Source organism: Ambystoma mexicanum, chromosome 3q (genome assembly GCF_040938575.1).
Source record: "Ambystoma mexicanum isolate Mex_15411 chromosome 3q, UKY_AmexF1_1, whole genome shotgun sequence".
Classification (NCBI taxonomy): domain Eukaryota; kingdom Metazoa; phylum Chordata; class Amphibia; order Caudata; family Ambystomatidae; genus Ambystoma; species Ambystoma mexicanum.
The window spans coordinates 1095598737-1095613076 of record NC_090926.1 but is presented as its reverse complement, the minus strand read 5'-3'; the positions used below and the strand labels follow the sequence as shown (position 1 = coordinate 1095613076).

The window sequence follows — 14340 nt, the reverse complement described above, 5'->3', positions numbered from 1 at the left end:
TGACCGTGCCTGTAGTCACTCTAAAAGTGACAGAGGAAAATCAAGATCTAAACTTGCAAGGTTTGAAAGAGTCGAGTGTTTGCAAGGGAAAGTTCCCCGACATCTTGCACGAAGTCCAAGCCTCTGGTGCATAAATCGGGGCTAGCGGAATCTGCATCGAAGCCAAAACTCGACACCGTCGACGACCATAGCGTCGAGACCACTGATGAAGATGACGTTGAGACCTTTAGCTGTATCAAAGCCTCCTTCAACAGCATTGAAGCCTCCTTTGACACCGTCTAAGCCAGCGTCTATCCAATCGACGCCTTCATCGCCTTCTTTAACAAGACCCAAGTCCACGCCATTGTCCATGCCTAGGCAAATTCCACCTTTGCCTAGACGGGAATTTTTCAGATCCATGTCATCTATATATGAAGAACATTCCTCTGAAGATAATGTCACTCCAGCTGGAGTTAGATTTGGAGCCAGAGAGGTTCTTGAAGAACTAGTGGACCCACAGCCTAAAATAACAGACCTGTATGACTGTCTCCAAAATGCCAATCACCTGAAGTGGATTTTGAAAGGCCAGCTCCTACAGAGCATGCTGATCCCAGTTATAGAAATCTTATGGGAAGGGTCATTGATTTTATGGGTTGGAAAGCAGCTTCCCCAGATTTTGACCAGGATGACATGACTGACATCCTGCTTGAGGGTCCTTTTTAAAAGATCCTGTTCTCCCATTCCATAAAGTACTGCAAAAAAGGGTAATGGTAGATTGGAACACTCATGATTTGATTGCAGCAATAAATAAAAACTGGTACCAAAATATAGGCCAGATTTATCGGATCCAGAATATTTATCCAAACCTCCATCGCCTGAAAGTCTAGTAGTCCAAGCTGCAATCTCCACTAGGCAATTGGCTTACCTATCAATACCACCAGACAGGGACGATAAAAAAAGTTAATGCTTGGACCCGGAAAGCTTTTTCTTCGGGCAGCATGGCCCTGAAATCGACTCACTTGCACATTAGCAAGATTTACTTCTATCCTGTGGGACTGCATGTCGTCAGCGGCTGAACGCATCCCGCAAGGTGAGGAACGGGATAGTTTCCTGGCTATAGTGAAGGATGGTAAAGAGGCTATGGAAGAATGCCTTCAGTCAGGATTGAACACCGCGGATAGTATAAGCAGGTCCATGGCATCTAGCACAGTCTTGCGCAGATTCGCATTGGCTAAGGAAATCTGGTTTTGTACCTGATGTGCAGTGTAGATTACTTAATATGCCTTTTGACTGCTTGAGGTTGTTTGGCAGCAAGGCGGACGAGAGCTTGGATAAGCTGCTGACCTCGAAAGCTGCAGCAAAATCACTCATCGCCGCTATAAGGCAACCTCAACAAAGCTCTTACGCAGGCTCATATTCCTGGAAGTCTCACCCCTTTCGCTTCTATTCCTCTTTTGGAAAAGGGAGGGGGCAGGCCAGTCAGAGGCCAACCGAGAAAAAACCCTTTCGTGGTGGAAAAGGGAGAGGTGCTAGATCGGCCACAGCAGCTGCTAAAACCTCCTCAGCCACTGCTAAAGCTGCTGCAAAGCCACTTTGAGGTCTTAACCCACAAAACCGCAGTGGGAGGCAGAATCACTCGGTAACTAGACGAATGGCAGGGCATTACGTCAGATGCCTGAGCACTAGAAATAGTGACCCATGGTTATTGTCTTCCTTTTCATCAAAGACCTCAATATCCACTGGGAGCCAACTCTGTAAAAATTCCTGATCCGCTCCTTGTGCAGGAGATTTTAACCCTGCTAGAGAAATGTGCAATAGAACATGTACCTGTAGCGGAGAGTAACAAGGGCTGGTACTCCCCCAGTCCCCCTCCCCTCCCATCTTGGACTTGAGAAGCTTGAACAAGTTCCTTGGGAAGGACAAGTTGAAGATGGTGACCCTTTCTCATATCCTTCAGGCTCTTCAGATTCAGAACTGGCTGATTTCATTGGACCTTCAGGATGCTTACTTTCATGTGCCAATCCATCTCGAGCACAGAAAGTACCTGAGGTTTGCAATTGGTGGTTCTCATTATCAGTTTCGGGGTCTACCATTTGGGCTGACCTCCGCCCCAAGGTTTTTCACCAAACTGATGGCGGTGATGGTAGCAAGTATCAGAAGAATGGGGATTCATGTCTACCCTTATGTGGACGATTGGCTAATCAGGGCGAGTGCATCCGAACGAGCCCAGGAACATCTGGCAATGACCTACCACTTAAACAGTCTGGGCTTCTCCCTCAATTACAAGAAGTCACAAATGATTCCAAGCCAAAAACTCCAATTCATTGTAGCGATCCTGGGCACTTCCTCAGGGAAAGCCTTGCCTCACGAGGAGAGAGCTCACCACATTCTGCAGATTGTAATGACATTTTAAAATGCCCAACATCTACCAGCATTTGACTTTCTAAGGTTGCTAGGCCTCATGGCATCCTGCATTTTTCTGGTGCCAGATTGAGGATGAGATCCCTTCAGTGGGCCCTCGGGACTCAATGGTCCCAGTTTTCAGGGGAGATGTCAGATCTATGGTGGGCTTGCAAGGAGAATATCCTCAAGGGGGAACCTTTTTGGCAAACCTGGCTGGAAATAACGGTAGTGACGGATGCCTCACTCACAAGGTGGGGAACCCACACCAACGATCTGACAATCGTTGGGTTCCATCGGAGTCCAAACTACACATCAACCTTTTGGAGCTGAGAGCAATCAGACTAGCGCTGAACGCTTTTCTGCCTTCTGTACAGAGAAAGAATGTCCTGATAATGACGGACAACACAGTGGCCATGTACTACCTCGAGAGGAGGCGTAGGATCACTTTCACTGTGCAGAGAGGCAATGCAGCTCTGCTTCTGGGCAATGCAAGAAGGAATCTCTCTATCAGCACTTCACCTCGCCGGAGAGCTAAACATGGCGGCAGACACTGAGCAGGCAGAGCAGTCTCCCACGAATGGGAGCTAGCTCAGGATGTCCTTAAAGAGATCTTCACCCTTTGGGGAACCCCTCAAGGGATCTGTTCGCAACCGGGGTCAACCGGAAGTGCGAAGTTTATTGCTCAAGGGCATTTCCCCCAAGAGGAGCTCTAGGGGACGCATTCGTAGTGGACTGGGTATTTCCACTCCTTTACGCGTTTCCTCCAGTCCCCGTGATGCCTCACCTAATCAGGAGGTTGAGAAAGTTCAGGGAAACCATGATCCTAATTGCCCCAGATTGGGCCAGGTGGACGTGGTACCTGGACCTTCTGGACATGTCCATCTGCCCTCCAATACCTCTTCCACAAAGGTAGGATCTTCTCTCGCAAGAGGAAGTTCGCGTTCTCCATCCAAAGGTCAAGACACTCAGCCTTCACGCATGGTTTCTGAGAGGCTAAAATATAAGGATTGGGACCTCCCGGGTGACGTAATGGAGATTTTGCTTTGGGCCAGAAGGCCAGCAACAAAATCCCTGTATCGGGGTCGTTGGAACAAGTTCAGTAACTGGTGCAGGGATAAGAATGTGGATCCATTTCTTTGTAATACTCCAACAGTACTTTTTCTCTTACACTTAGCCAATTTGGGGCTCCAAGTTGGAACGATAAAAGGTTACATGGCAGCGCTATCTGTCTTTAAGCGCTCGTCGGAAGAGGTGTCCTATTTTAAAATGCCCTTAGTCATTCAATTCTTTAAAGGGTTGACAAATGTATACCCTCCAACACCTTTTCAGGCGCCCATCTGGGATTTAAATCTAGTCTTAAAATTTCTAAATGTGTGCTCCTTTTGAAACTTTACATTCTTGTCCATTAAGACTGCTCACTCTTAAAACAAATCTGTTAGTGGCTATAACAGCAGCCCGCAGGGTGAGTTGCAAGCACTGTCTTGTAAGCCTCTTCACACTGTTTTCCATAGGCACAAGGTTATTTTAAAAGTCAAGCCATCTTTTTTGCCTAAAATAGTGTCTGATTTTCATCTGTCACAAAAGAGTGTGTTTTACCTTCCTTTTATCCTCCACCTCATGCTAGTAAGGAAGAGGAAAGGTTACATAGACTGGACCCAAAAAGGGCTCTGTTTCTATATTTCCGTATTGGCAAATCTCTGACAATGTGACCAACTATTCGTTGGATATACGGGGCACAAATTGGGCCTTGCAGTATCTAAATAAACTCTATCCAGATGGATAATTCTAGCAATCTCGGAATTCTATAAACTAGCTGGGAAAGAGCCTCCAGATGAATTAAAGGCTCAACTAGCGGCATGGCAACTTCCACGGCCCTTCAGAGGGGTGTCCCGGTGCAGGATATTTGTGCTGCGGCCACCTGGTCGTCAATGCACACCTTTTGTAAAGCATTACTGCTTGGACTCTACTTCATACCAAGGAGCACTATTTGCAAAAGCTATCCTTCATTCAGTCTATAATTAAAATTTCTAGTACTCCAACCTCCAAAATTACCACTGCTATGGGAGTCTATAATAAGATGAGGAATATGTGGGAGGACACAATCCATTCAAACAAGTTACGTACCAACTGTAACGTTCTTTCAATTGGTTGTTCCTCCCATGTATTCCTCATCAACCCTCCCATCCTACCCCTCCGTACAGTTTACGCCAGTTGCACTCTGACTTCCTTAAGAGCCTGAAGACTTAAAGCCTGATCAACTGATGCGACCATGAACACTATAAAAACAGAACTGAGGTAACGGTGCAGCTCGAGTCCTTTATACAGTGGATGATGTTGGCCCTCGGGACTTCGACTCCACAGTCTCGAACACAGCGCCCCTGATTGGGGGGGGGGGGAATTCTGAAGCAGCTAAAGCTGGAATACAAATATCATAAGATGAGGAATACGTGGGAGGAACATCCAATCGAAAGAACGTTACAGTTGGTAAGTAACTTGTTGTTCTTTTGAAGTGGTAGAGCGTTTAATGTTTATGTAGCAGCACATTGGATAAATTGAATATTTTCGATTCAGAAGGAAAGCCCTGCTAGTTATTTATAGTGCAATTCCCAATGCCTTCTGGCCCCTTCAGAGGACTTTGTTATAACCTTTCAGTGCCTTGTATTAGTGGATATATTTATAATAACCCAATATTTGGCGCTTGAGGGTTCAGTAATTTAAAACTGACCAACCAGAGTCCTTCTTCCCTCCCTTCTGTTTCGTCAAGCACTCTGAAGAAATAAAGCTAGGGCTTTCAAATCCTTCCTAATTTTCAAACTTCATTGTTTATGCTGTTAATGGAACATTTCACTTATGCTGAATTTAAACTAAGTTGTCACTGGTCTCCTGTTGCACCATGTTTAGGTGATTTGCTTTAATTTACGTCTATCGGTGGGGAAAAGGAAATGAGGAATGCAAAACATACCCAACAGCTGTGCAATTTAATCTAAATTCTAAGCGGCAGTCTTTCTCCTCCTTGAATACCATAGGTAAAAGATCTGTATTGTTTGTTGAAAGAAGTGTCCACAGTCTAAACAAAATGTTTGTCTTCGTATAGAATACTATAGTTCCTTCAGTTTTCTCCTAAATGTTTTTTCAGGTTTTTGTAATCTTTTATTAGGAGGGTTTACTGCTTTCTTTATTTCCATATGCTCGGTTTCTTCCTAGCTACGTTTGCATCTCATACATCCATGTAAATGTATGTTTCAATATAAAGTCACACTAATGTGATCTCGATGCTTTGCCCACAGTGTGGGGGCAGTGACTTTTCTCCAAACTTGGCTGTGTTTGAGACCTTTTAACCAGTGATCAGATTGTTCCATTAATTTTTATGTGGAATGGCCTCTGGCTCTCATGAATTAATGTATTGCTCAACAGATCACATAATCAAATCGTCTTTAGGTAGTGTTCCCTCAAGTTAAAAACCACTGCAGGGCTACCATTTCTTAAAATTCATTCCTTTCCTAGTTCCGGGTTGTCTTCCATAGCAAGTATTTTGGAAACATTTTCATTGCAGATGCTTTCTTTTGCTGAGTCTTCTAGATTATAGCCCAACTTTCAGATGGTCTTCTGTCTTGGTTGAGGAAAAGTATCTGGTTATTTCGTTCAAGGATTACACTACTCTCCTGGGCACCTCAGTAATTTGATATACACTCAGCCAGGAAATGGATTAGAGCCTACCTGGTGGACCCAGTACAATTGTTGCCTATTCAGTCCCTGTTTAAAATGCAATTATATGGATCGAAATAAGGATTTGATGCGCAGGAGCACAAAGTAGCTCCTTGGGTATTTGCATCGCCAAGTTAGCAAGAGCTACCTCTGGAATAAGAAGAGTAACTAGCATGCTGCCAATCTGATTTCCACATGACGTGCAAATCATGTTTTGTCGCAGTGACCCATTGTGCTATGAAACTCTTTAAACGTTTCCCAATGGTATTTTATACACATTCCCCGGCACATAGTTAATTCCTGAGAGATGGGTTTGTATGGCTCTAGTGGTCGTGACGGGCCTTGTGTATCTCCTGATAGCGGTGTGTCAAGCCAATCAGGCTCCCTTGGGTAATGTGTTTTCTATTAGGAGAACATGGGTATAGGGAGGAGCATACTGGGTAAATTGTGTATCATGGACTCTATATAACCCTTTCTAGTCAGTGGCTGGCAGCCAAACAATGTAGGATGTGAAACCGGTTTCAGCTAGAGAAACTTAGTTTGGAAATGGAGACCAATCCTTCTTCCAGAATTGTCCTGATGGGCGACTTGAATCTAGGATTCAATGACAACACAGGCATTTACGCCTCTGTTCTAACCGCTCCATTGAAGCCCTGTGCTTCACCCAACATATCACTGGCCCTACTCATGTCAAAGGTTGCACACTAGATTGGCTTATAGTCCCCAATTGTAACATCAGCATCCCATCCAATGTGCCCTGCCATTGGTTGATCATATGTCATTATTTTCGCTTGCTCATTGACCAACGATGTGTTAGCCACACCACTACCAGCCACTCTTGCAAGAAATGCCCAGCGCATGATCACTACAGCCAGCCTGCACCTGAAGTCCATCACAGCCTACCAACGGTCACTAAATGACCCTACTACAATGGTCGAACTATACAACCATTCCCTTCTAGTCGCTATTGAGAAGGTGGCCGGCCTGAACAAACGTAAACCTAAACCACCAGCTCACATTTACACATGGTTTAACTAACTTCAAGGTCCTTCGCACAACCAAGAGAGCAGATGAGACCACCTGGGAAAAGGACCCCTCGCCCTCTAACACAGAGCTTTTCGCTTCCCGGTCCAAAGCATACAATCGGGCTATTCTTGCCAAAATTACAACGTACGACGGCCGAATTGATAAAGCAAGTTCTGGTACCAGAGATCCCTTTGCTATGCTGCAGGAATTGCAATCACAAGCTCTCTTGCGCCACTGCCCTGACCCCCCCCTCTCCCCAGACAAATTGCCTTAGAGATACCACTTGATGCTCTGAAATTCAAAGTTCCCTACTGGACAAAATCATACTACTACAATCTGCAATTCTCACACATTAGCTGTTGAGTCACCTCCTGACTCATCATCCCCTCTTGAAACCCCACAGTTATTAGGGTTCATCCCAGTCTCCAGTTAGAAGCCATTAAAATCATAAAAGGCCTCAAACCCTCTAGATGTCAAGGAGACATCTGCCCAGCTTCAGTCAAAAAAAGACTGTGCTAGAGAACTAGCTCCGTTCCTCACATCCCTTATCAACAATTCCTTCTCTACCTAGATCGTGCAAGCGAATTTAAGACGCCTGGGTCCTCCCACTCCTCATTCCAACCCTTGACCCAAATATCCCAACTCCCGCCCCATAATGACAGTCCCTTTTTTACTTAAAATACTGGACAGAGCAGCATACCTACAAATCCAGAAAAGTAAATGTTGTGGCTTGGTGGGTACGGTTTAAGGCGACAAAATATGAAGAGGAAACAGAAAAAATACTTTGTTATTATTTCCATTGGTAAATAGTCGCGTCTCACTGAGTTGTGGTTTGAAAATCCACTCAAACCACTCAAATTGAAACTGGTACAAAAACTACTCAGACGAGACTGCGCCAATTCTCTCAGGCACACCAACATTCTCACATTCATTTCCAAGCACATGCATTCACACCAAGCACAATACAACATGGACTGTAAACTCTTTTGCCTGCACCTTTCATCAGCAGGACACTGCTCCACTAATGCAACAGCTTGGATTTCTTCCTTTTTGTCTAACTGAACAATGAGGATCATCTCCTCTCCGTATCAGCACTTCCAGCTCCAGTCACCTGCGAAGTCCCTCAAGGCTCCTGCCTTGCCTCACCCCTTACAATATCTTTACGTAGCACCTCTTCGACCTCCTCGACACCAGCGGTAACTCCTACACCAACTATACAGACAATACCAAAATCCTCCTACCTTTTACTCGCTTCTATGACACTGACTCCAAGGCACTTTGCAAAGTCTATCAAACCAAGCCTGGATGGCACTACACTCTGTATGCCTTACTTGGTTACTCCTTATAGGATCACAAATCCCATAAAGCGGACTTGACGAAAAATACAATCGGCATTACTGTTCCCATCTCTAAAGAAATCATAATACTGGAGGTTTATCTAGACTTGGCCCTCTTAATAACTAGACTGGTAAATGCAATCACATTGTCGGCAGCTTACACAGCCAAACTTATCAATGCATGCAGACCCTGCATCACCAGCTGCGGGACCATTGCAAGAGCCCTTATTTCCAGACTATTGTAACGCCATGTTCAGTCTTCGCCTCTTACAATATCCAAAGATTGCAAGTGATCCAAAATAATGCTTTAAGAGCAGCATTAAAGATTCAAAAAAAAATACCACATTTTTCTAGCAAGAAGTGTGTCCTGGCTCCCCATCCGAGAGCATATTCTGTTCAAAACTCACAGTAACACACACATGCCTTTCGGACACTACGTCTAGATTTATCCAGGATACCTTCCAAAGCCCAATCCAATAGACCCACAGTCTTCACAATCACAACTCCTTACTATCCCCAGATTTATACTACAAAGAGCCGGGCGTTGCAGCTTCCCAGTAATGGCCGCAAAACAATGAAATTCCCACCACACCTGAGAGTGGAACCCTCTTTCTGGCTTGGCCTCAAAACGTGGCTCTTTTCTCTTGACCTATAACTAGCAGACTATCCTCGAATCCCGATCAGAAATGCATGCACATTAGACAAGCCTTCTGTAAACATCGCCTAATGCCTATGTTCTCATTATGTCTCACAAAAATGCACTTACTGTAACCAGTGCCTGGATGCCTAAGGGATTGGTGCGCTTTACAAATTACAGATAAAATAAATAACTGTAGGAAGGTTTATTTTTGTATGAATATAAAATGATGTATTAAACTTGGTTACAAAAGAGCACTTGTGTATGTAGAACGGATGTAGGTGATTTGACCAAATCCATGTTTTCGACAGTGAAGTGACCGAAGCTTTTTACATCGGTTCTACATTTTTTTTTTTTAATGCGTTCATGGTCTCCTACATTATAACCAGAAGCCAAGTATCTTAGTCCCAAGCCCTGACCTTTTATAAATATTCATATTATATGCAGATAATCTTTACTTTTTACTCTACTGGTACCCGTTGACCCCAAGACAAACTTTGCTGGAAAACCTCTCCCTGCTGGCTGTACTACTTTGCTGCTGCTGGCAAACGAGTGCCGGGGGTCAGGAAAACCACAATAGAGTGCATTGTCTTTGCCGGACCCGCGCTCCAGACGATCCTGAGGACCCTCTTGAAGTAGGATGGCCCAAGCCTGACCTGCCTCACCAGAGTGCTTGACCCCAGAAGCAAGGGAAGCCCATCAAGTGCCCAAGAACCACGCTGGTGCTATTGACTGGTAGCTGAAACCGCAAAGTGCGCTGACTTGAAAATAGCCCGTAGCCGCTGACGACTTTCAAAACTGCAGTGCAGGAGTCCTCCATACATCTCCTCCCTTCCCCCCCCCCCCCCCCCTCGCATTCCCTCTTGTCCCCACGACTGATGCCCAAGAACCCAGGATCTGCAAGACTGCAACCACAACATAAGCCAGCTGGATCCTCTTCTTCAAACCTAAGGTACTGTCTTGACTAAGGGGTACTTGCCACTTTTGTCTGTAGCTTGCTTGCCGTCACTGGAGACTTGCAGTATCTGCTTTTTGCAGAGTTGATTTCAGCTTTGCCCTTCACAAGCCTTACAGCTTTGGCCCAACAGTGATTCTTTTTGCTACAAACTCAGTGTACAACACTTTTGTGCCATCTAAAGAAGCGCTTCAGCTCCATAGACCTTGTTCAAATTGACTTTTGCTGTACTGGCTCCCTGCAGACTATTCTTTCCCATTGACTTTGGTTCTAACTGTCCCTCATAGGTGGTACATAGGTTTAACATATATTGCTGGGAAAGATCTCATCTAGACTTGACTGGGAGATTGAAAAGTATTCACATGCTATGAGACTGTTAACCTTTTCCTTCCTTCACCTTTTCCTGTTAACCTCAATTACATGAAATACAAAAACTGATATATTAATGCCAAACATTGGCCTAGTAATTGAAGTCACCTCATGGTTTAGGAAGTGTGTGTGTCTGTGTGTCTGTGTGTCTGTGTGTCTGTCTGTCTGTCTGTCTCATCCCTAAAGGGCATCTACTTGCTTATCTTAAATCTGAGTTAGTGTTATGAAGTGTATTTTAATTGTTGCATATTGCCCTTTTTTAAAGAAGGCTTATTTAAAACTGGCTGTTAAATAATCTTACCAGAAAACTTTGAGTAGAAGTGTTATTTGGATACTTGTATCTGTGAATCTCAGTGCGACATCTCGCTTTTACCCCTCTTGATACGTCTGGCTGCTCAGTCACTCTGCCAACTTGTGTAGTACAGACCTATACCAATAGGGAGGTTACCTATTACCGAGAGGACAAGGCTGGTGTAGTCTCCCACAGGGTTACTGCATCCAATATTGCCTACCACCACCTGACTCAACAGAAACATCTGTGGCGCACTTCACACCAGACGCTCTTATAATGGTGGCTCAGAATGTGAAGACATCAACTGCCTCAGATCCCATACTAATTGACATCTGAACTAGATTAGTGCCTAGAGCTGCTTGAATGGGCACCATACACCAGAATGTTGTTGCTGTCAACCATATCCCTTCCTCTCCATTCATCCCTGTTACAATATCAACTTCTCATCCGAGACAGTCCTCTGAAGAAGGCTTTTTAACAAAATTTCACAACCTTATGCACTCGGACCCCATGAAGAAATATTTTTATTTCCCCAGTCACAGGTGGCATCTAAACCTCTGGGAAACACTCCTGCCCCCCCACCCCCCGTCTCATTGATCTCAATTGAACCTGTGACTGACAAGGGAGGGAATACCAACACACAGGAAGAGGAGGATGAAGCTTCATCTTTAATCCGTGTCTTCCACTACTGTGTCTTGATCTTCTGTCTTATTTAGACATTCCAAGGTCCAAATCTTGCTCAAAACTTCAGACCAATCAGGCCTTTACTTGCAAAGGATGTTGTAGCAGAAACAAAAATGTTGTGGGGAAAACCCATTTAGGGACCATACATTAATGGGAAGTTAGATTTCCGGTATATGCTTCTGTCATTTTGTCCATTAACGTACCCGCAGCCATAGTCTACACTCGTAGTGGCTGCTACACTAAAGTCCTTGGTCTCCACTTCAGCAGCATTTCCACTCTTAGCAAAGGTGGATAAAATCCTCCAAGGAGTGGGAAAGAAATTAGTTTCCAATTAGGCACTCCAACTCAGGCAGGCTAACACAAAAGCCATACTAGCTGCTGCCTATTGGAAACTTTGGATGGAGCTTTTAAAGTTCATGCAATACTTTCCTTCCCCACAAGTGTCTACATTTCAATAACGGTCTAACAGACGTGCGATTTCGTGCACAAGACATGATAGATTCAGGAAAGTAGTACCTGAACAGCAAACTTACTGTGTGACCAAACCTACTGGCCAGAAGTCTACCTATTCGCAAAGATGTGCCTTTAGCTCAAGGCCCTTTGCAGGGTTTCTCTGCTTCAAAGACCACACATCTAGACAGTCGGACCACTCTCCCAGCGTTCAACGCCGAAAGCAGCAAAGGACTGCAGCCGAGGTATGTTTTCTAACTCATTTCATGTTCCACTGGAGCATCTTCTACCACCACTGACAAAATCTCTAAGTTATAGTCCGGGATGGTCCCATGGAACTCCTGTGGAGGGATTTATTTCTCTCCATCTGGAATCATGACGACCTTCACATTGGCCACATGTGTCTTTCATTGAAGCACAATTTGTGTAAAAAGCTCCTATATAACCCCAACGATCAGAGGGGTCTGGGCTAGCCAACTCGGAAAACTGGGGGAATGAACGAGTATAGAATCTGAGACTGCATAGACTAATGTGGTGCATACGGTAGGAGGTTCTGATTTTTGGAAACCACCACAACTTCATGGCATCATAAATCATTGGCTTTAAATCCAATTAACAAATATTCACGATGTATGGGGCGAATCGTTATATTGGAAGGAGAAACGGATCATCTTATCTTCACACCATTTTCAGAACCAGATGTCCCTAGAACTTGTTTAGCTGTTTGAATAGTGGGCTAACAGGGATTACACTGATCTTGGGAATCTGTTAAGCAAATGTAACGTAAGTGCACCTCGCTTACACAAGATTATAGCATCACACAAACACTGCTTTAAATATTGGTAACGGCAGCGAGTGCGTAGAGCGGGTGAGTGAGCAAAACAGGTGAAAGCATAGTGCGTGTGAGGGCATAAAGAGGACGAGTGCCTGAGCAAACGGGTGCCTAGAGCGAACGAGTGCCTAGGGTGGAACGGAAGTGTCGGATAGTGCGGACGAGTTGCGTAGAGCGGATGTACGTAGAGCAGCTGAATGCGTAGAGCGGATGGAACAAGTGAAATGGACCGCATGTGTGGAACGGAGCGCGCGGGGCGGACTGGAGCGCATGACTGCGTCGAGCGAACCAGTGTGTCTGGAGCAGATTAGATGCATGGAGTGGATAGGAGTGCATGGAACGGACTGGAGCGCATAGAATTGTGTGACGTATATTGTATGGTTTGGAATGCAGAGAACGTTTTGAAAGAGCATATAACCCATCATATCACACCACCACGCTTACTCTCCCCTCTACTCCACCACTCAACTAGAACACATACTATGACACCATTCGGTATAACTGTTCTCATACCAACATCCGCCGCATACTACACATCATTCTAAGTAAACACTGCTGGTTATACACCCCCAGCCAGGCGTTCTCCTCAGGCCTAACACAGCCACACTCGGTCTGGATAAATCCTGCCAGAACGAACACATACTCCTGATCTCTCAACCACCACACCTATCGCTAAGAAGCAGCTATTACACGAATACCGCACCAGCTGCACACATACCCGGTGCCCACACGCACTGTTGACTCTCTACTGATCTGAACTTCGGTTCCCAAGGGCGTTCAACCTACCAGTGCCTTCAGACCATACCAATGGTATGAGGCGCTATATAAATGCAAAATAACATAACCTGGCAGTGCAGCCTTGCTGACCAACCTAGAACAAATCTTTCAAGAGGCAACGTCCATTTACAGAGAACTCTCCACACCCACTTATTGTGACTAGGTAAACATACCTTTGCGAAGGTGGTGTAGGCAGCATTAATGACCAGATAAATTACATAAAGGGTTGCCCAAAGGAATTCGACCACACTTGGGAGCATTTGCGTGTCAGTTGGAACCTGCCTGCATATGGAGGTTAGATCCACAGTTGGAGAAATGGGGGAAGTGGGGGCGGCGGGGCGGCAGGGAGGTTTAACCATTTCCCAATCCGTTATTTCTCTTTTTAGAGGCTGTTGTGATCACAGATCATGAAACATGTGGATTCTCATTTTAGTGCATGTGGTGTATAGCTTCATTATGGGGTAAACTCAATCTCTCATCTAAGGTCATGTTAATAAGGTGTTGGCAGGTAATGGAGAAGGATGACTGTTTTATCCATGATTCTTTTCAGATTCCATCATTTTGTCTGCAGCTTGCTGCCAAAAACTGCATGGGACTTTGCTACCTGACGATGCTCCGTGGTTGGAACTGGCTTTATGTATAAAAGTGACCTGGACAATTGTGTGCTGTGAACCCTTTTCATAGGGATTGTAGCGGTGGGCGCCTAGCTAGGCAGTGTTACAGTTTAATATGGTGTTATGTGTTTAAATTAAAGTTAAGAAAAAAATCGTTAATTGAGGTCTGCCAGGGCAGTGATTTATTAAAATTAGAATCAGGTGTGGGTGGTTGCTTATTAAATACTACATCAACATTTTGTTTTTGTTGTGCTTTATTTTAAACATTCTGGTGTTTGCA

General features: G+C 44.8%; 1 protein-coding gene across 1 annotated transcript in view; it reads left to right on the top strand.

Annotated features, from left to right (window-relative positions):
- Positions 1-14340, top strand: part of LOC138447638 (pre-B-cell leukemia transcription factor 1-like) — a 345584-nt gene that overhangs the window by 115342 nt on the left and 215902 nt on the right. The gene's annotated exons all lie outside the window — the stretch shown is intronic.